Genomic DNA, 21,781 nt, shown 5'->3' with positions numbered 1-21,781 from the left:
TGCAAGCCTGCTCACATCTGTGAAATGTTAATTGTTCCTAATATAGGTATTGCCTGCCTAAATACTGGTCTGGTTGTACTGTATTCTTATAGATTAATATGATTTTCTTTCTTTGATTTTATGAAAGGATTGAATAGCACTTGATGGCAAACCTATGCCTGAAAGTCATAGCCATCTGTAGCTGAGAAGACAGGGCTAAGATAGCTAAATATTCTGACCTAACACAAAACAGCTTCCTGCATAAAATAGTGCGAGTGAAGTGTAAATGGTGTTACAGTGCCTCCTTTTTTCTGTTTCTCACCCTGCCTGTCTCCCTCCTGCCTGCTTCTTTCCTCCCCCACCCATGTTGTTTGTCCTTGATTTCCCCTTTTCCTCTCCTCCTCCTCCTGCTATAGATCCCGTGAGAACATTTGGCTGGGTGTCAACTCTGCTGAGTCACTGCTGCGTATGACCAGCATGTGAGTCACAAGAAGGAAGTCCCTTCCACACAGGGTACTTTTCAAACCGGAGCTGAGTAAAAGGGAAAGTTGTCCAGGAATGTTGGCTCAGAAGACCATTCTCTTGGAGCAGAGACAAACCTCCTGCTCTTTCCAAGTTATTTCCCTTTGTCACAGTGAACTTCTGCCACCGATGGTGTCCAAACCCTCAAGAGGAAGAGAAGAGTTTAAAGCCTGAGCAGCTGGAAAACTGTCATTAAAAGGAAGGATTACATAGGTATGTGGAAAATAAGCAAAAGCAGGAACCCTTCAGGCTTTGAATGGAAAGCTTTCTTCCACCTCAGGCTTGCTAACCTTGCTATTAATAGTTCGAGTGCTTCGAGGAACCTGGCTCCATAGAATCAAGCCAGCTTTCAGGACTCCACCATAGTCCCTGAGTCCAAGAACCTCTCCCATATTACACACCATGCAGGGTGCAGAGCTTGGAAAAGGTATTGCTGTGGGCTTTGACTCCACAAAAGCATGTCCTGGGAATTCTAGAATGTCTAATTTAAAAATGAAACGTCTCCTAGTGCTGGCAATCACACCTGCACATCTATACCCAGAACTGTATCAGGATATTTTGCTTACAGGCAAATAGCAAGTTGGCACAGCACAGCACCTCTTCCCCTTTTTGTGTACAAAGGCCAGCTCTCCTGGTAGCTGAGTCTTCAACACCGGTGACAGGACAGCTTTTTTCACTACCCTTGAAGGCAGCAGACTAGCTTAGGGGGCACAGAGCAGGCTATCTAACACACAGCTTCCTCCTGTACCCTGTTGTTGCCTCCTAACATTATTGCCTTAGGCAACTGCTTCACTTTGTCAAATGGTAGGGCTGGCCCTTACCATAGCCTATTATTCTAAGAACCTTCTCTTTATTATACACATTAAGCTCTGTGCAAGATGTAGGTACAGGTGTAAGTGCAGCTACAGAGGAAAAGGTACCTCCAGGTAATATTGACAGTAATCTCAGACCAAAATGTTATCCCCAAAAAGTGGAGAGGAAGCAGGGGGAGGAAAAGGAGAACAAAATATTATAGCATCTTAGAGACTAACAAATTTGTTTCGGTGTAAGCTTTTTCTTTTTTCTTTAGAAAAAAATAATTAAACAGTTGGCCAACAGGCTGAAAAAAAGCAAACACCGCAACCTCTTCAGGACCAGTAGTATTTGTGGTATGCAGTTTTCAAGGCTAGCCCCACCATGGTAAGACAGACACCTCAAGCAGCAGATTTTGGCTATCACTGAAGGGTGGCAAATCATTATCATACTTTTTTAAAAAAATAGATTTGATTTTAATCCCATTCTTCTTCACAGGAATTCTAAAATCACAAGTATCTAACAAATCAAAAAATACCATTGAGCACCAAGCACAAATAAAAGCCTACCAAAATGTATATATTTTTGGTTGATGCATAAAACACAATATCAAGGAGAAAAAAAGAATTACTGGAAGAGTGCTCCCACCAGGAAAGCCCATTGCATCTGGAAGACCCATAAGTCATGCAGCTCCAGGACACAGTGAAAAAGTTTGTCCTTTAAGTGCCTGGATCCCGGGATGTTCAGGATTTTTTATATCTGTACAATCATCTCATATTATGCCCACTGGCAGCCAGTCTGATGATTTCAAAATGTGCGCTCACCTTTCGCTTTCTCTGTCAAGATGGGGGCAACAACATTTTTTATCAACTACAGCCTCCAGACCATCTTCAAGAAAAGCCACACACAGAGCACATGACAGTAATTTAAATCAGAAGTTATCTGAATATGGGCTACTATGGCCAGGCTATTCCAAATTAATGTGTCCTTAGTTGTTGTACTTCTACTATAACACGGAGAAGGTGGCTGGGATTGTTGCAGGAATTTCTCTAACTTGTGCCAAACTAATTGGGTTGGCTGTGTGTAATTATGCACCTTGATATGGGTATGTGTGGGAGGAGGGGCAGGTTCTGTTCTCAATCATCCCAAAGTGCAGGACAGACAACAATGGGCTCAAGTTACAGGAAGCCAGATTTTGGTTGAATACCTCAAGATTAGTAGTGAGTACTCCAACATTAAGGGAGGCAGTGGAAGACAGGAGGGCCTGGCGTGCTCTGGTCCATGGGGTCACAAAGAGCCGGACACAACTTAACAACTAAATAACAACAACTCCAACACTATAGACATTACAGAGAAACTTAGACAACCACCTGGCAGATATCCTTTGATTGTATTCCTGCATTGAGCAGGGGGTTGGACCTGATGGCCTTATAGGCCCCTTCCAACTTCATTATTCTATGATGCTATGACAACATTTGCCTCAAGCACCAAAATCACTTGGGCTGGCTTTGACAGTATGGTACAATTACATGAATCACTTCAGTTCAAATGTATTCTATAAGCAGGAGCTCTTTGAATTATGCCTGGTCTTTGCTTGTGTTGCAGTATGGCGCAGACTGTATACACTAACCAATGTGGAGCTGGTGAGTGAACACCTTGCCTCTCCACAGGGAACTGGGCATGATGCCTTTCCTTTTTCTTCTTTCACATGTGTTTTTCCCATGATCTGCCGTGCTGCCATTATGCTGCAACAGCACCACAACATCATCCCAGCAGAAAGCATCACTACAGCAGTTTAGAAAACTGCCTGCTATTCTGGCCACTAGCCAAGCACATATTCTTCCTTCTTTGGCTGTAAAGCAAAGGGCAAATTTAGAAATGCTGTTTTCAAAATGCAAGGTTCTTCCAAAAGCTGTTTCCGGAGCACTCATCCTAAAGCCATTAGGATAAATGCAAATTTTAAAATGCTTTGAATTACTTTTTTATTTTCTTGTTCCTCTCCTCCTGGAGACTGGACATCATCATGACTACTCTAACTTCAAATATGACAGCTCCAAAACAAGTCTGTTCTGCTGCATTCAAACCAGTCTCCAAGCTGTTTAGCCCATAAGTTCTTCTCCTTCCTGCACTTGTTTTCCCATTTATTTTGCTTTAAATGATCAGCTGTTTCTCATTACAGCTGTGTCTGTACTTTCTGTTTCTCATTGTGTGACCCAAGTATTCTAGCGTTCTGTATTTTATATTGCTTGGACTTGCTCATTTCAGTAGTTCATCTTCACTGGTTAATGCAAGAAATTCTCAAAATTATTCAATAAATCCTCTTTTCAAATATTACTATGGCTTTTTTATTGCCTGTAGAGATGGGCATGAATCAACAAACTGCCAGTTCATGGCAGTACATTTATCAGCAGAATACGTGTTGGGCACTTCCTTGAGGTGCTTCCTCTGAGTGGGTGCCCACCAGAGGAGGTGGGGCTGGGAAGTGCTGAACAACAAAGTGGCCAATGAACAAACCAGCATGAGCCACCAAACTGAAGGTTCGTACTCCTCTCTAGTTGCCTGTATACACTAACCAATGTGGAGCTAGTGAGTTAACCCCTTAATTCATAATTTGATGCCATATAGCAGAAGTACAATCAGAGGTAGGTAACCTGTTGTTGTTCTTCATGGCTTCTGTGAATCACACTGTGGGTGACTAACAAGCTGTCTTACCCAGAGGAGGGTGTCAGGCCAAGGTAGATGACAATACAGCGTGCCCAAAAGCAGTGTCAGATTTCTACCAAACGCCCAATCTATAATGGTTGATGAATGTGGATGGCTGTGACCAGGTGGCAGAGGTGCAGAAATGCCGTAGATGCCGCCAATGGAGGCATTTGACAGTTACGGTCTTCCTGATGAGCCAGAAAGTAATAACTTGCCAGTGCTGAGAACATGCCAGGGCCAAGGAATATTGATTGATGTGCTTGCACTTTTTGGAAGCAGGCAAATAAGAAGTGCCAGATGGCTCTGAGCAATTGTGATAGTATTGCTTTGATCCTGAAGTCTCCTGAAGAAGAGCAACATGTTCTGGACATGCCACAGGACCAGGAAGACCAGTTGGCAGTTAATGTCTGGTGGGCCTTTCCATTGGGCACCAATCAGGGCAAAGAGCATCCCGTTGATGGTGCTGAGCACAATTCTTTTCCGCGTGTGAGGATAAGCGGATGCTCTTAGAGGCTTGACGCCAATGTTGATGTGCTGGAGGCTGAGGTGGTAGGCCTACTGGGACAGTGTAACGCACAGTCTCTGGCTGAGTTTCAGCGTCATGTGGGCCTAGAGAGGCAATTGGTGAGAACACACTCAGAGAGCCCGAAGAACATTGTGGGCTGTCAGGAGATGCTGTCAGTTAGTTGATCCTCTGATCCCATTCGGGATACTGCGAAGGTGACTGTTGGTGAGGTGGAAGTGGTTCCTTGTCTGAAAGAAAATTGATACAGACCAAATATGGTGGTTGTGGAGTCGGGGAGACGACTGGAAGAGGCTTTGATTTTGAGGACTTAGTCTTCTTCGGCAGCAAAGGTTCAGGTACTGAGGAAGCGTCCATGGACTGTTTCCTCTTTAGCGCTTTCTTTATTGTCGAGGGCTTCGACTTCGACTGCTTGGTTTTGTGCACTCATGTGACTGTGGATTTGGAGGGCATGGAATTGAAGTGAGATGGAGTAGCTGACAGGCGCTGTTTCGCCACCTCGGAAACTGCTTTGTTCATGGCTTTACTGTAGGATATGGACTTGCAAGGAGGCTGACCCATGGGTTTAGCCGGCTGGAGAGATTGCTCCCAGAGCCAAAGCTTAATTTGAGAAAGATGGCTGCAGAGAACCCCACATCTAAAGTTCTTGCAATGAGGACATGATGAGGTTTGATGAGCCTCAGCAAGGCAAAAAAGGCATTTAGCGTGGCCGTCTGAGAGTGGAATCTTGTTACTGCAGGCTACACAGCACTTCAACAGGCCAGAAGAGGCCATGAACCGAAGATCGGTTACTGGGGGAGGGGGGAGGAATTGCTTTGGCCCTAAAAGACCGGAGCGTATTTCTTCTTGGTCTGTAAATATAGTACAGTATTAGTAATAGCTGTTATATTAAGGATAAAATTTAAGAAAATTGAATAACTTTCCTTTTCTTTCATTTTCAGTTTTCATGCAGAAGGAACGACGCAGCGGTTGAAAGAAACTGAAGAGAGAGCCTTGGTACCAAGGTGCATATACCAGGGGAGAGGGGTCTGCTCTAGTGTATCTTTTTGCTACCACAGAAGCTCTAGAACATTACGATGAGGCTCTGCACATGTGCGGATTACCCACAATGAGATTCACTGGGGCCACGAAGAACCAAGAATACACAGCATTGTACAAAACTCATTCTCAAAGCCAATTTTAAGTTTTGTTGCACATTATGCATCATTAGGAAGCTGTTCTGGGTCATCTGTTCTATTGCATCTCCATTGTGTCACTGTTATTTCAATCAAATTCCAAGATGCTTCAAACTGTCAACACATTCAACACTTTCATTTTGAATCTTTTACTGCATTTCTGAGGATCCTTGCTATTTACTAATTGATTAACCATGAACTTGGCTTTCCTAACATTCATTCTTAGTCCATGTTCATTACTTACTTCATTGACTTTACTGAATAAGACCATCGCATCATTGAAATCATTAACACGTACTTTTTGGAACATCTACACATTATGGTATCATCCTTGAGCACTTAGTTTTTCCAGCAATTGTGATGACTCAAATTTATTTCTTACTTGCATTCACATCTATATTTCCTCCAAAGACATCAGAGTGGTATATGTTGCTCTTTTTCCTTGCACAACTTGCTTTATCCTCACAACGGCCCTGTGAGGAAGGTAGAATTGATACATAGTGACCACTTCTAGGTATAGGTAAAGATTCCCCTTGACATTTAGTCCAGTCATGTCCGACTCTAGGGGGCAATGCTCATCCCCGTTTCCAAGCCATAGAGCCAGCATTTGTCCGTAGACAGCTTCCATGGTCACGTGGCCAGCACGACTAAACACAGAACACTGTTACCTTCCCACCATAGTGGTACCTATTTATCTAGTTGCATTTTTATATTCTTTCGAACTGCTAGGTTGGCAGAAGCTGGGACAAGCGATGGGAGCTCACTCCATTGCATGGATTCGATCTTACAACTGCTGGTCTTCTGACCTTGCAGCACAGAGGCTTCTCTCTTTTTCTTCCACCAGAAACACTTCCACTGCCTTTGTAACTCCTGTTCCTTCATCGTCCAACTTTATCAACTCCCCCACTGCACAATCTTCATGTTCTTTCTGTGATTCTTTCGTGGAGGACGGCACACTTCTGTGCTCCTGTTCACACTTGTTTTGCACATAACTTGCCAACATGGCAGTACGTCTACTCAGAACAGCTTACGTGTACCAAAAATGAATGTGAGTTAACTCTGATTAAGAGGTTTTGGTGAGGAATAAACAAAAGCTTGGGATCTTCTTTAAAGAGAAATATTATCATAGGCATTGCATTGTCTGCATAAACCTGAAAAGGGTAGGGATCATTCATACCCCTTTTCCACAAAAATTAGAGCAACGTATTGTATATCACTGTCAATGGTATTCCTGATGAAGAAAACACTAAATCTAAAATGTGAACTTGGGTTATATATTCTTCCACCTGAGAATGTTAACCAAAAAAATCACACTACAGTGGTTTCAGATATAGTTACGTGGACATGCCTTAACTATTCTTAGGAAACTATCTCTTTCCCATGGCATTGTAAAACCTTTTCTTCATGGCAAACCTCTTGTACACCCACATTGTAGCCCATTCATACTACATCATATTTGTTCTTGTGAGAATAACACCTGTGTCTAAGAAAAACTCTCTCTTTATTTGTGCAGTATTAAAACTTTAAAAACTCATGGTATTATGGTGAGAAAACATCAGTGAAATACCTCCGTCAGGATGCATCTGACTGTTCTGTTTTGTTCTTCATGGAAGGAATTGACAGTTCTAAAATAACTGATGCATAAAGAACTAGTAGTTAGAAATTAGAACTAGTAGCTATATTACTTACTTTAGAAAACCACTACTTGGAAGAAGTAAGACAGAATTCTTCCATGTATTTTGCAGGTACCTGGGTTAGTGCATAGGTGCTTGCTCTATGTGGATTCTCACCTAATCCTAAGGTGTGTGAAACTGTTCCATTTAGTTTCATCTGCCATCAGATCATTAACAGTTTTTTTTTTTTCAAAACCAAGGAATGAATCACATCACAAAGACAACTGATCCAGACTTTTCCACGTTTCTGTATTGGTTCCAAAAGGTAAATGATATGAATAAAACTTCATGATGCAGAGAGACATGTAAGTTTTTCAGCAACCATCATGCAGAGCATGGTAAGGTTTCTCTGCCTGAGAAATTCTGCAAGTTATACAGCAAAAAGAGCACTGTAGGATACAAAATTTGAAACTTTTTAAGTCCCAAAAGTCACAGGGATATGATATTCAGTTTCTTATCCTTTCCCAGAAATGCTGTTTCCTGATGTTGCTCCCCTTACAGGTTACAAAAGTTGTAGGAAAGCATATCCTGAATCTAGCTTCTGCTAACAAAGCAGCTATTTAGAGTGTATTGCTAATGACAGCTGGGGTGTCTTAGATGATCAGTGACAGGCTACCATGCATTTGCTCCTGCTGTTCTATGGCAGGGATAGTGGCTGTAATAAAACACTTTGATTGAAGAGCTTGGCACAGATGGACTCCCTGGCGTCTGAGCCCCTATTAATGACCCTTCGTATCTCTTACTGAGAATCATTACCCTAGTTAATCAGTAACACCATTTCCTCTCTGTAGGTTTGTTTCCATCCTTTTCTGTGGCCCCTCTGGATTACCCTAATGAACCTCATCAGTCTGCTGATGCCATAAAGTATGAATGCATGCTGGACTCTTGTTGAGAGATCAGAATGTCTTCCTTTTCTGGACTACGAGAATCCCCCAGCCAACAACTCTCAAGTCTGACAGCTGTAATTCCAAAACTTATTTTCTCAAACTCTGCTCCTATCAGCTTCCTACACACCTATTTCTGAAAGCATTTGCTGCCTTTGTGAATGGTATCAAGAAGGCACAGAAGGCTAGATGTCACCGAAAAGAAAACCTGCATGTTGAGGGTGACGCTCCAAGGGCAAGATGCCGCCTAAAGTTTGGTAGCCCCTCAAAGGTTCTACCCCAGTTCTATGTCTGCTTTGCGCTGCAAACTCCAAGTGAGTATGTGAGTTATTTGGTCAGGATTTCCAACTCTAAAGCAACACTGGAGAGTTTTCAAATGGGTGTGGCACAAGGAAGAGAAAAAGAACTGCTGCTGCATTATCTAGATAGTTTGCTGAATTCCCAAGACTTGCACCAACATAACCAATAATTAAAGCCTTTCCCATGAAACGAAACAAAACCTCAAGCCTTGTGTTCAGAATAATTAGAATGCAGCTCATCCTGAAATCATATCATTAATGCTTTTCTTGACACAGAATGCCTGAAAGTGCTACGCCGTAAGTTCCAGCCAAGGTCTAGCTATAGCTTTCTGACTGTGAGAGAGACTCTCAGTCAGAATTAGTCCACTGAATTAGTCAAGGTGAACAAGAAGGCATCTTTGGAAGTGTGCTGTGTGCTGCACTACTTGGTACCCATGCAACTATTTTTTGGTAGAAACTGCCCCTTCAGATGTGCTCTACATGAGCACCCCAAGTGGTTCTTATTTATGTATGACTCTTTGGAAATCTATGAGTAAACATTAAATTCACTGTGTCAAACTCTAGCCAGTTGAGACCAGGAGGCTACTTCTGAAACCTCCTGCACATATAGTCTGACCCAGCTGTACCCATATTGTGGTAACTCCCTGGTTAAATTATTGCACTAAATTGAACATCTTTGAAGTCTGTTCAGATCTGCAGCTAGGTAAGAAGCAAAAAGCAAAGCGTGCTGCTTATATACCGCCCCATAGCGCTTCAAGCACTCTCTGGTGGTTTACAAGTTAATTATGCAGGCTACACATTGCCCCCCCCCCAGCAAGCTGGGTACTCATTTTACCGACCTCGGAAGGATAGAAGGCTGAGTCAACCTTGAGCCGCTACCTGGGACTGAACCCCAGGTCGTGAGCACAGTTTTGACTGCAGTACAGCGGTTTAACCACTGCACCACAAGGCTCTAATTCATGTTGACTGTGTTAGTCATTTAGAATCAACTGTGTCTAGGCTGGTTTTGTTTGATTTTGTTTTTGCTGATTGGCCAGGAAGCAAATCCTATTGTGATTAATGGGAAATAATGTCCTCCTTTTAAAAAGTCATTGGCTAGAGAATCATACTCAGAGAGTGATGATTAATGGGCTCCTTCTCTGACTGGGAGGAGGTAACAAGTGGGGTAACCCAAGGCTCAGTCCTGGGCCTGGTGCTGTTCAACATTTTTATTAATGACTTGGATGAGGGAGTGCAGGGAATGCTTGTCAAATTTGCTGATGACAAAATTGGGTGGAATAGCTAATACCCTGGAAGACAGGAACAAAATTCAAAATGATCTTGATAGGCTGGAGCACTGGGCTGAAAACAACAGAATAAGATTCAACAGGGATAAGTGCAAAGTACCGAAAGAAATGCACAATTACAAGATGGGGGATATCTGGCTCAGCAATACTACAAGCGAGAAGGATACAGGTATTGGAATTGTTGTAGAGCTGAATATGAGCCAACAGTGTGATGCGGCTACAAAAATGGCAAATGCTGTTTTAGGCTGCATTAACAGAAATATAGTTTCCAAATCCTGCAAGGTCCTAGTTCCCCTCTATTCAGCACTGGTTCGGCCTCACCTTGAGTATTGTGTCCGGTTCTGGACACCACACTTCAAGAAGGTTGCTGACAAATTAGAACAAGTTCAGAGGAGGGCAACAAGAATTATCAGTGGGCTGGAAACCAAGCCTTATTAGGAAAGACTGAAAGAACTGTGTATGTTTAGACTTGAGAAAATAAGACAGAGGAGTGATATGGTAACACTTTTCAAATAATTGAAAGGCTGCCATACAGAGGAGGGGCAGAATCTATTCTCGATCGTCCCAGAGCGCAGGGCATGCAACAATGGGCTCAAGTTACAGGAAGTAAGATTTTGACTTAATATCAGGAAAAACTTCCTAACTATTAGAGCAGTACAGCAATGAAACCAATTACCTCAAGAGGTGCTGAGTGCTCCAACACCGGAGGCATTCAAGAGAAACTTAAGACAACCACCCAGCAGAAATATTTTGATTTGTATACCTGCATTGAGCAAGGGATTGGACTTGATGGCCTTATAGGCCCCTTTCAACTTCACTACTCTATGATTCTATGTTTTTATTTGACAGCATAATAAAAAATAATAGTATTACTCAATTGGCTTTCATTAGATCTCCCTTGGAGTACTTTGTCCATTTCTAGATATTGGCAAGTTGAAACATGTTCAGACGAGGGCATCCAAGACAGCAAAGGGTACAGAGTCTTGTGAGGAACAGTATAGTGAGTTGGGCATGTTTATCCCACAAGAGAAAATTGAATGTGATATGATTGCTGACATCCCGTATTTAAAGTGCTTTTCTATGGAAGATGCAGCTCATTTTTAGCAAACGAACCCAAACTGATGGATTCTTCAAATCAGAAGGAGATTTCAACTAAACATAAGGAATAACTTCCTGATGGTAAGAGCTTTTCAGCAGCAGAACTGACTGCTTGTGAGGTGGTGAATTCTCCTTTGTTGAATTTTTTTTAGAAGAGATTGAAAAATCACCTTTGAAGAATAGTTGTGGATTTTTTTTCTATTAGCAGGAAGTTGAACTAAATGATCCCTTCCAACTCTACAGTTTTATGATTCTGTGATTTCTACAATAACATAGTATTAAATACAGAGATAATATATCCAAAGTAGTATTTTCATTTGATTTTTATATAGTCCAATAACTATGAAATAGAGACAGTTTTGGGGAGGTGTTCCAGATGTCTCAGTAGAATCCTGACATCTGTGCCACAGCACCTTGTAACTAGATGTACTGATTCATAAACATACAGAACCACATCTTTTTTCATTGCTCTGTTGATGGTATCCATGGAGTCTGCCAACATGTAAACAGTAAACTACTGTACAAGCTGCTGTTAAATCTGACATCTGTGCCACAGTGGTATAAAGCATGCAGTTTAGCTGTGACTTATTGGTCTACAATAGTATTAATGTTACTAATCATCTGTATCCAATAATTTCTGGCCAAAGAGCAAACCACCATTAATAAGCAAAATGCTCTCTCCCATTCCTACATCACCAGTACCAGTCTAAAATGTCAGGAAATGTTTAGTTAGTCTACACACATACACATAGAATATATAAGATTATCTTTTGACTGTATTGGTTACTGTAAACAGCTTTTCAGTGACATGGCATTGTAGGAATTTGAACGCTGAACTAGGATGAAGGAGTATCAATGCTAGAGTCACTGAAGAGAAAATTGGACAACCTTCTGTCATATCTCTTCTGCTTTGGATTCCAGCATTGAGCAAAGGGTTGGACTCAATGGCCTTACAGGCCCCTTCCAAATCAATTATTGTGTGATTCAATAATTCAAGTTCCTATTTGACTAGAACTCACTGGGTAACCTGGGACTCATTACCTGCTCTCAGTCTGACCTGCTTTGCAGGGCTATTATGAGAATAAAATGAAAAGGGTAAGAGAAGAACTACATATACTGCCTTGAAAAAAGGTGGCACTCCTGAACTATTCTGTAGCACAACCACAAGTGCAACCCTAGCTGACTCAGGACATGGGTATGTGTGTATCCCCACATCCAGGTGAGTGGAGGTACAGCCACTAACCTGCCTGTACATCCAGGTCATTTTCAGAGCCTTTTAGCCAAGTTCTCTGTTCCTTGTGGAATTATCTCCTGGGAAATTTACCAAGGAACTAGAAATTACATAAATTATAAGAATACAGAGCGGAAAGCAGAGACTTGCGAAGGCAAACAGATGGTGTATGCTTCAAGGCAAGGCAATGGAGAATGTATCATGTGATTGGCAACCTATTCTCTGTACAGAAGGGGAAAGACAATTCATTGTGCACTGCCTGGGGTGAAACCACATACCTTGAGCTGATGCAACAAGCTTGCTGCTGTTTCCATCATGGGATATTACTTCAGCTCAGATGCTGATCCTGCAACAGCTGGTCAGAAGGATTTGACTTTTTCTGACTCTTCTCCTACCCCTCACGTTCAACAGCACCCGGGCTGATACATGATCTTGCTGGACTCAAAAGCTGCCCTGTTCTAAATATTTTAACGCCCTAGTAAAGATATTATACACCCAGGGTTCTGGAATTTGTGTAAGGATCATGTGGGTCCCCCTTGGTTTCACTGCATTATGGGAAACACATTCTATCAGAAACTGTGATATTGTGAATTTCGTTGTATGGTATACTGTGTATATACTTACAATGACAATAAATTATATTATTATTATTATTATTAACTTTTTGCACAGCAAACCAGACTTGAAGCAAATAAAAGTATGCAACATATTATGACCCTATTCAGACACTGTGGGCAAGAGCAGGGTGACTACTAATCAGGGTAAAGGTACAAATAAGCCCCTCTCCCATGTTGTCACCCAGACATTCCTGCGCTCAGAATGAAGGTGTGCAGAGAAGCCTGTAAGCACATCCAGCTCAACGCACGCGCTTACGGAACTCCCATGATTGGAAACTATGCTGTACAATATGTGAACATTAAATAGTCAACAAATATTGGAACTTTAGCAGATGCAGCTTTTCAAACCACTTAAAACACTGTAACATGGGAAAGTTATATCCTCATTCCTAAATACTGTTCAACCAATAGGAATCCACATATTGTAATGCTAGATTTCCTGTCTCAGCTGAAGAAACAAACAATGGAAGCCTTTTACAGAATAAAGGGTCCCACTGTTTGAACTCCTTTTAACGAGCACAGAAGGGACTGACAGAGAATTGTAAGATCTTACATCTTTTTCTGCTGACCCACCTACCAAAAATTCCATTGTATGCTTCATGCGTCATGGTTCAAGAAATTCTTCCAGGATGGCCCATCCTCCTAACATTCTGAGCAAAACTTTCCGCACCTCCCAGGGTTCTGTTCAGTTGCACTCTTACAATTTTGGGCACTTCTATATTATTACTTGCAAAACTATGAACTACTAGATGCAGCTATGAAAGGGCAGCAAGACAGAAGCATGGATGGGACGAGTTAGATTTTATGAATCCCTTCTCCCAATCTGGTAATTTATTCTAAGCAGAAACATTCCAGTATTCCCACAGAACTCCCTTGTCCACAAAAATGTCCTCATGTACTCCAAAGGATATGGGGCAAAGGTGTGCATACAGGGACTTTGCATGGGCAGGCCCTTCTTTTGTGTATCACAATAGCAAAGGTGGGGCTCTAAACTGAGGCAAACAAATGGAATGCAGAGGAGGATTAGATAAACAGTTATTAGATGAGGGCAAGGACAGCAGGTTTATTAGTAGAGATTACTAAATGAGCCACAAACTTTTGGATCAGGATGCAGCTTCAAAGCCCTCCCACTTTCTGAAATGATAAATCCATTGTTTAGAACTGCAAATGGCCTGCCTTCTTTTTCATGAGCTGAAAGCAGGCAGCCCTTGGTACTGAAAACTGGGAACATCAAAACCTTGCCACATTAAAAGGAAGACATAGGTGGAATCAGATGCATCCAAATACTTGTCAAGACACAAGAAAAGAATTGCAGCACCTGGTGATCCATCTGAGTTAAGCTGTGCCTTTCCCAATAACACCTTCAAAAATATTGTCCCCTCCCCCTTTTTCCCAGGGGAAATTCCTGTTAGGAAGCACACAGGTGTTAAGCAGGAAAGCACAGCTCCTGAGTAAACAAGTCTGTGTGCCAGCGGCCAATCTCAGCAGGATCAGCACCCGAGCCTGGGGATTTGCCTGGCATGTACCTGCATGATGGACTGGGAGGGGAAAAAAGAAACAGATAAACAGGCTGGTTTTTAAAGGCATGGCTCCCTTCTTCTTCTTCTTCTTCTTCTTCTTCTTCTTCTTCTTCTTCTTCTTCTTCTTCTTCTTCTTCTTCTTCTTTTCTTTCTTTCTTTCTTTTTTTCTTTTTTTGGAGGAAGAGGCTTTTCTTTTGCATATTCCCCATTCACTTAGCAAGGTGAACCATGCCCAGCTGGTTAATTCCTTTTTTAAAAAAAAAATCCTCACTTACAAGGGGTGGACCTCAAGCAGATAAATGGATTCCCTACTGGTCTCAGCCAGGCTGACTCAGTCAGACATTTTGCTTTCAGAGGTGAAGGATGACACATACACACAGAGGATTACACTGGCAGTGGAACCCCTGGAAATGGGTCATTCATTCATTCATTCATTCATTCATTCATTCATTCATTCATTCATTCATTCATTCATTCATTCATTCAACTACCCTGTTTCGGGGAAACTACTACACAATGCTGCACAATGGTGGAGGGCAGGGTTTCACTTAAAGGGGGTTATTTTGGGGGTGGAGCTTATATTACGAGCATCCTGAAAAATCAGACTAGGGCATATTTTCAGGTGATTTTTCAGGATGCAGGATGTATTAACCAGAAAATGACGTTACTGTATTTGAATAAATGTAGATGGCTGTACATGAAAAAAATAAAACAACCCCTGAAAATAAGCCCTAATACATTTTTGGAGCAAAAATTAATATAAGACCCTGTCTTAGTTTCGGGGAAATACGGTACCTAGTTAGTGGATTCACATGAATGTGAGTGGTGTACAAACAAGCAAAGGCGCACAATCCCCACCCACTTGGCATCCTCCAGCTCACTTGATGCAACCGGGCTGCTTAGGAGGTTGAGAACAGCTTGTGTCCCAAGCACAGCTTGGCCTTTGAACAAAGGGGAACAGGTGGGAAGTTGGAAAGATGTCACCACTGTTCACCCAACATCTGAAACCTGAGTCATTCACCTCCTTCTGCATAATAGTAGCACTAGCTGTGAGCCTCAAAAAATATTGTGGAATTGTTTGTATACAGCTGTATCTGAAAGAAGATACTCCAGTTACTGAAGAAACACATGCTAAGCATATGGGGGGCAGCTGTGTTTTATTACAGCATATAAAGCAAATTTGGAAGCCAGCAAACAGGGTGAGGTAATTCCATTTCCCACCCAGCTAAACTGCACTTGTGGACCACCTGGCTTTCCCCACAACACCGGGTTTTCTAAAGGGTCAAGATTACCACACTATTTGCCTCTTCCATTATCTTCTCACTGTCTAGCCCTGCAGAATTGTTTGCATGCTCCCTGGGCATAAGGCCAGTCCCTTACATTTTATTCAAACTTCCGTCACAATCGAGTGATGTGGCTCATGGGAAGCAGTTGTGTGAACATTTTGTTATGGGCATAAGTGTTTGGCCATAATCAAAAATAAGAAAGGCCCTTGCACTTAACATATCATTTCCAAAAGCTAATGATTTCTTGAAACAGTATATAATGAATAGCTTGAAGAGCCATTACTTCAGCAGTGTGGGTAGACCCTCCACCAATTGAGATCATTATGTTCTTAGTGGCTGTGGTCACCACTTAGTGTTCAACCTTTTGATGGTGAGTCTCTTAGCCAGGTTGTTCCTTGGAGGGCGGTCAAGCAGTTCATTGAGGTCATATTGGAAGCCTTTCCAAGGTTGGTTGAACCTACCAGAGTTTGACAGGGACATGGTGGCGCTGCGGGCTAAACCGCAGAAGCCTGTGCTGCAGGGTCAGAAGACCAAGCACTCGTAAGATCGAATCCACGCGACAGAGTGAGCGCCCATCACTTGTCCCAGCTCCCGCCAACCTAGCGGTTCGAAAGCATGCAAATGCAAGTAGATCAATAGGGACCACCTCAGTGGGAAGGTAACAGCGTTCCGTGTCTAAGTTGCACTGGCCATGTGACCAAGGAAGATTGTCTTCGGACAAACGCTGGCTCTATGGCCTGTAAACGGGGATGAGCACCACCCCCTAGAGTCAAACACGACTGGACAAAAATTGTCAAGGGGAACCTTTACCTTTACCTTACCAGAGTTTAGGTTCCACTGGCATAGTCCTTGAGAATCCAGCATCAGCCCCATGTCTTAATAATTTATTTAATTTATGGATTTAAAATGTTTTACCCTGCCTTTCTCCTTAAAAAGAACCCCAGGCAGCTTACATCTTTAAAAGACATGTTATGTATGCTCACTGTTGTATGCTCACTGTTGTTATTAAAGCTAACAACAGTGAGCATACAAAAACTAAAAACGATCAAACAAATATTACACTAAGTGTAGTGTACATAAGCAACACCAACATACTGTACATTCAAAGAAGTAAGGTACAATGATCCATTTAAAAAATCCCACTCAGGCAGCCTGTCAGAAATGTTTGCCTGAAGAGTAGGACTTCGTGGAGATAGATGAAATAAAAATGTTCCAAATTTAAAAAGCATTAAAACCATATTAAAATTTAAATGCAGGCAGAATCCTATTGCCAATTTGTATTTGCATAGCAAAACTGCATAGGTCTTGGGAGCAAAATGCCTTTCATAACTGAGATACTAGTTGTGCTCCTGGGTCATGTGATCAGGCATGCACCCAAAAATACAATGAGCGCCTTGTTAATAAGCAGAATATGGCTGGCAAAAGTTATGCACTTTCCTTTATACATGTGTAAACTAACAATGGGATTTGGGCCATTAAATAATCAATTAAAACATATATATACATATTTATTTATATATTTAAATCCCACCCTTCTCTTTAAAAAAAACAGGACAGACAAAACTTTGGTCTACAAAAGAGGGGAAACAGAGAGGAAATTCAGGAAGAACATCTGGGAAATATGACACCATTATCCTCTCAGCATCTGCCACCTGAGGTATTCATCTCACTGTCCCTAACATTAAGGACAACCCCACGTCTCCTATTTCAAACACTGAAAATGTAAGGCTCAAACTACACTGCTCAGATTGGATACCACAGTTCAAAACAGGGCACTTGGAGAGGTGGCCCTTTAGCTTCCCCCTCGTGTATCACAATATCTACAAGCACTGCTAAACCTAACTCCTAAATAATAACCTTTGCACTCCATGATACGAAAGCGAATGTTTCACATGAGTCATGATCAAACTTTTCTGGCAGATAAGTAAAATCTTAAGGTTGTTCTCTTGACAGACGTTCTGAGCCATTAACATCTTCATCAGGGCAGAGATTTAACATGCAATGTTTTTCTGGACAGGGAAATGAAGTGACCAGGTCTATGTTTGTTAAAAGCACAGAAGCTGGGGGAGGGGGTGCACATCAAAAATTGAACAGTTTCCACAACACTGAATCAGAAACAAGTTTCAGAATAGTGAAGCAGCGTAAAATAACTCAGTTCCTAATTCATAGTACAGTGGGTTTCCAAAACAGTGAATGGAAGAAGCAATAACTTTGGCCAGGCCTTCCCCTATCTTGTGGCTCTGTTTGTCTGTTTTCATAATTTGCACAATGGAGATTGAAACAGTATTTGTATTCTCTGCAAAAGAAATAAATGGCTTTACTTCTAGTTTTCACACTGACTTCATAATGTATCAAGGTATCTCCCCTGCCAGGCAAGTATACGCTGGGACATGGGAACAGCACTTCTTGGCCACTTTTTATGATAGCTGCAAGCCCACAGTGCCAACCGATCTGCTCCTACCCAGAGATCTCCCAGAATGATCCCCAGTCACAACTAGCAAAATTAAAAAAACTCATAGGACTCAAAAACCTTAGAACAGGAAAGGCACTGGGACCTGATGCCCTTCCTCTGGAACTGCTAAAGGCTGGCCCCGTTTGGTGCGTGCCTGTTCTTGCTGTTCTATTTACTTCTGTCAATCGATCTGGTATAATGCCAAAAGCACAGATACAGGCCATAATGATTCCCATCCATAAGTAGGGTGATAATAAATCCCCTGCAAATTATAGACCAATAAGCCTTCTTACCATCACTGGAAAGTTGTACGTCAGCTACTTACTCCAAAAATTACAAGACTGGCTTCTAGACCGAGATATCCTGGGTCCTGAACAAGCGGGTTTTAAGGCAGGAAAGTCTACACTAGACCATTGTATGATCTTAACCCATCTGATCTCCAAATACACTTCACAGCGTAACACTCATCTGTTTGCAGCTTTCTTAGACCTAAAAGGGGCCTTTGATTCCATAGACAGAGATATCTTATGACTAAAGCTCTCTAGGCTGGGCATTGGTAGGATGCTCCTCTTTCTAATCCGAAAACTCCATGCGGGCTCTACCTGTCGCATAAAAATGCCAATGCAGGGGGCCCTTTCTAATCAGATTTTCTCCAACAGAGGAGTGAAGCAAGGCTGTCTTCTGGCGCCAACTCTGTTTAACTTATTTATTAATGATCTTGTCCCACTCCTACATAGTATCAATGGCCATAGCCCCAAACTAGGCCATATACAAATTCCAATTCTATTATATGCAGATGACATGGTTCTCCTGTCCTGGACAAGGGTAGGCCTAAAGCGGCTAGTTAGCGGTTGCCATGACTACCTGATACGCAATAAGCTCCAACTAAATTTCGAGAAATCTAAAATTATAGTCTTTGGCAAAGCATGGAAACTCTTTTCTTGGTCTTTCAATGGGACCTCTATCCAGCAGGTCAGAGAGTTTAAGTACTTGGGTGTCTATCTTCATTACAGATACACTTGGTCAACTCACCAGCAGACAGCGATTAAGACAGCAAAGCTCTCAGCGCAGGCTATCTTACGCTTCCATCGTACTTGCGGCCACTCGTACATCCCTGCTGCGCTGCAGATTTTTAATGCCAAACCAGCAGCACAGCTTCTTTATGGTGTCCCCATCTGGATGTCTGCATTCCACAGCTCTGTGGAAAGGGTCCAATCAACATTCCTGTACAAAAATCTTTGGCCTGCCCCATTGTGTCTCTTATGCAACTTTATGCCATGAAGGCAGGATTGAGACCCTGGCTTGGCTCAGATTCTTTAAATACTGGATCAGAATCTGTTTCTTCTTCGCCCAGGACATCCTATTCCAAGCACTCCTTTCTGACAATGTATTTCCAAAAGTATTCGCGAAGGCTTTCACGGCCGGGATCTAATGGTTGTTGTGGGTTTTTTGGGTTCTTTGGCCATGTTCTGAGGATGCTACTCCTGTCCTCTGAAGATGCCGGCCACAGAGACTGGCGAAATGTTAGGAAGAACAACCTTCAGAACACAGCCAAAGAACCTGAAAAACCCACAATAACCCTTATTTCCAAAAGGTTTGGCCCTATTTATCAAGAAAATCAAGACCCTGGGATTGTCACCAGATCTGCTGGGTTCAATACCCCCTTCCAAGGTATTCCATACAATCAAAAAGAGAGTTCTGGATATTGAGGGGCAAAGCCTGCATAGCGTTGCATAAAGGGTCTGTTCCCCACTATATTTTCAGTTGCCCCTCTCCCATGGCAGAAGACCGAATTACCTCTATCATCCGCAAGAGCATCCACAAGATCGATGGGCATTTACCCTTGGTAGGTGCAATATTGTACCTTCGAACGTAGCACAGGGCAGATATATGGGTTTACCCACAGAACTGAGAGTCTGCCCTTCTGGTCAGGGAGTGGTTGAATCCTTGAAGCATATGTTGTTCTACGGTACCTTGTATAAGGATATCCGCCTGTCTTCTGGATGGGAAGACCTGAGAAAAATTCGACACCTCCTAGGTGGCACTATTATATAACTTACCCTGATAACAGCCAGATACATCTACTCCATCATGCAGAGGAGACACAGCGTGCTGTCGCAGAATGCCGAGCCCTAAATATGCATTTGGCTGTTCCCTGCCACAGATTAGCTGTTGAATGTTTTATCTGCCATTTAGTGAGTTTTAATTTTGTACAGTATGACAATACAGGTTTCTGTCTGTCTGTCATATTGTATCTGTGGTAAGGTTCTCTTGAAAGGTAGACTCCAGTTTATCTCTACCAAGGTCACTATCCTTCTATGATGCCAATGGAACCAGGTGGCAACAGCCTCACTTCTGGCCAGTGTCATTGTCTTGTTACCATCTCACCTCTCACTCCCACTTGAGGTCTTCTGTCTCCTGTAAACACAATGTGATCCCTCTGGCAGAGCATCTGTTGGTTGGAATATCATGGTTTTATTTTACCTAGCACAGAAGGGCTCTATGAGATAACAGGCTGCTACTATTTTGTTTGCAATAAGCAGCAGCAGTAACAGTTATAATTTGCCATGCCTAACATCTGGACAGTGCCTTGGATAAGCCCAACAGTGTTGCATTGTTCCCAAGACACTGTAATCAGTAATACTCCCAAAAGGCATGATAAACAGTAGGTGCAGGACAAATCCCAAATATGTGTTTCTCTCTCTCTCTCTCTCTCTCTCTCTCTCTGTGTGTGTGTGTGTGTGTATGTGTGTGTGTGTGTGTGTGTGAGAGAGAGAGAGAGAGACAGACAGACAGACAGACAGACAGAGACAGAGACAGAGACAGAGACAGACAGACACTATGTATGTGCATGGTGTCTGCACATGCACACACTTTTGTTTGGTCTTTTCTTAAACTGCAAGATCAGAGTACCAAATTATTCTACCAATATGCATAAGTTTTGTCTAAAAGGAATGAACAGAGGTTAATAGTAAGAATGATAATAACTGCTTCAACATGTATCAGTAAACCACAGTGAATGAATGAGTGGCTTTGTCTCTCATACATGTGCTTCAGCTCATGTAAATCAGCCTTGACAGAGATCCAGTTGCCAACCTCATGAAGCGCCAATTCCCAGTCTTCTAAATTCCCAAAGAGGAGGAAAATCCTTTAGCTTAAAGCAGAAAATTATGGTTAAAGACATATCTAGAAAAGCAACGAAATTCAGGCCACAAATTAGTCCCTTTTATTGATATTGTGGCCCTTGGTTGTTTCACCAAGCAAAGGTGCACGCTACATGTCGTTCAGCTGCCACCAGTTGATTACATCAACATTGTTCACTATTAACGACATATGTCCAGGCAACGTATCATTTAAGAACCAAACAGAAATTGTTTATTGTTACAAGTGATAAAAGTCCAGTCAATGTTGTTAACTCTCAACTAAACAACCTTCTTTCTCCACTCTCAACCACCTACTCTGAACCTCTCACTCTCCCTCTCTCTCCTTTTCTTTCCCCCTCTTCACTTCACCCATCACCAACTCCTATTGGTGCATGCAAATTTCAACATAAATATTCATGAGGAGGGTGAACTGTACAGATATCATTGGCACACTAATGTACCCTATATCCACTTACAATTCCACTCTCTATATAGCATATCAACAAGGATATAGAAGATCTGAAATAAAACACAAGCTTCAATAGTGCCAATCAGCATTCACAAAAAACAGAGCTGCATCATGTTGACACTTACACAA

The 21,781-nt window shown here is 42.2% G+C and overlaps 1 long non-coding RNA gene across 1 annotated transcript; it reads left to right on the top strand.

The window, feature by feature from the left end:
* The first annotated feature begins 439 nt into the window (after positions 1 to 439).
* LOC110081354 (uncharacterized) lies at positions 440 to 18,707 on the top strand. The gene is made up of 2 exons (XR_013544802.1): positions 440 to 714; positions 5,461 to 18,707. It is a non-coding gene; the product is annotated as an uncharacterized LOC110081354 (long non-coding RNA).
* Positions 18,708 to 21,781: the final 3,074 nt, after the last annotated feature.

This window comes from Pogona vitticeps, chromosome 4 (genome assembly GCF_051106095.1).
Source record: "Pogona vitticeps strain Pit_001003342236 chromosome 4, PviZW2.1, whole genome shotgun sequence".
In the NCBI taxonomy this organism is placed as follows: domain Eukaryota; kingdom Metazoa; phylum Chordata; class Lepidosauria; order Squamata; family Agamidae; genus Pogona; species Pogona vitticeps.
The sequence above is the reverse complement of the archived record's forward strand: the minus strand, read 5'-3'. Positions and strand labels throughout refer to the sequence as shown.